The sequence below is a fragment of the Mus pahari genome, unplaced genomic scaffold (assembly GCF_900095145.1).
Source record: "Mus pahari unplaced genomic scaffold, PAHARI_EIJ_v1.1 scaffold_12976_1, whole genome shotgun sequence".
NCBI classification, from domain to species: domain Eukaryota; kingdom Metazoa; phylum Chordata; class Mammalia; order Rodentia; family Muridae; genus Mus; species Mus pahari.
The window spans coordinates 8,794-10,724 of record NW_018391743.1 but is presented as its reverse complement, the minus strand read 5'-3'; positions in this window follow the sequence as shown (position 1 = coordinate 10,724).

Here is a 1,931-nt window from a genome sequence, read left to right as displayed (position 1 = left end):
GAGAAGTGACTTTAGACCCATGTCTTGCTTTTGTGGTGTGATGATACCTAGGACTTCATCTGTGGGAGATTTTGGCTCTGATGATGCCAAGTAACCTTGTTTTCTGTTGCTTCTGTTCTTCTGATGCCTCCTGTCATCTGATTATCTCAAGTGCTTGCAGCCCTCAATATATCTGATTGGAGCCTCTCCTTCCTATGATCCTGGTTGATTCAGGACTCCTCAAAGTCCTGCTTTCCCTATGATCCTATAATTCTGGACTGCTGTGAACCTGAGATTCTGGTTTTTGCCAGAGTTATTAGCAGTCAAGCTTCCTCTGAGACCCTGACATCCTTGTGTGACCAAGCTCCTGTTATCCTGGGATCCTGGAATCCTAAGATCCTGGGTCTGTTACAGTGCCTGGAATTGGTCTCTCTTCTGAGGACTGTGGCGCTGTCTGCTGTGTTCAAAACCAATGTATACCAATACAAATCAGAAGGAACCCCATTTGCTTGTCAGGCAGAGCTCCAGTGTCTTTGCTCATGCTGTTACAGGCCTGTCACAGTTGGTTTGGAACAAATGTCGTATTCCACTCACCAGTGATCCTAAGTTCGCGTGGACAGTCCTCTGGGGACTCTCAGATCATCTGCCTTGTTCGTGCCCAAGGTGACCCAGAGCTGGCGCTGACTGGAAGGGACTTGTGTCCCTGGTCAGGCTGGTTTTCTGCTTCCTTGCTGCTGGCTCAGACCTGGTGTGATTGGATTGGAACCGATGTTGTTTTCCATTCACCAGTGAGCATAAGATTGTATGAAGATTCCTCTGGGGTGTGATGTATCATATGCTGAGTTCATGCTCAAGGTGAACCAGAGCAGGCAGCAACTGGGAGGGCATCACTATTTCTTAATTTGGGGGACAACAAAACTTGAAAGGCCATTAAAATCTTAAAGTATACAGTGAGATTCTTCTTGGCACATTTAGTTCACACTATCATGTCAAATATCAAGGCACGAAAATTGAAGATATTTTGGAACATATCTCTGCAAGCTTCACCAACTTGTACCTATCTATAATCAGTGACTGTTTTGTCATTGTAATACACACACACACACACACACACATGCACGCACGCCCACAAGCACATGCATACTTATATGAGCTTTCTCTTTTGTTTTGTTTTTTGTTAAGCTCATTTGTCTTGGCATTACAATCTGAGAAAATACATCATGTTTGAAATATCACGATTTCCTCTGCACTCTTCCCTAATGTGTATGTGATGTTCTTCAATTGTTAGAATGTATTCGACCACCCACCAGATCAAAGACACTGAGGAATACTCATTTCAGCACTTTTATCAAAGTGTCCTGTATACAAGTATGAGGGCCACCTGCACACAAGGAATAGCATCTGTGGCTGGGGGTCATGGCTTGTTCACAGTCTCCACCAACATGAGGAAACAGACTAACCAATCTGCATACTCTCACTCAAAACCAATAACCCCTGAAGCAGGTGGTCAGAATCTATGTCCACATCGCCTTTGAATTTGCTTCTTAGAAGCAGGCCCAGGGCATCTTAGGTAAACTGCTAATATTGAGGAGGCTCTAAAACTGAGCATGCTCTCTCAAATTTTCATTCTAAGCCTGGGTTCTGCAGAATGGGGCTGGTCATGTGACAGTCTCCATGTGTCTTGACTACCTATTACATAGGCATTCCACCATACTTCATCCTGTCATGAAGAGCTTATTTTTCCAGGTTATTGATAGTATAGTAGTTTTTGAATGAGATTAACAATCTACACCTCTGCCTACCACTTCTTTCCAAGGATCCTCAGGGTGTCCCAAACTCAGTCACAACATTTATGGCACACAGATTTCCAACCTCTCCTAAGAATAAATCAGAATGTTGCAGTGGGGAAATGTATTTCTATTTTCAAAGGGATATGAGAGGTTGGCAAGATG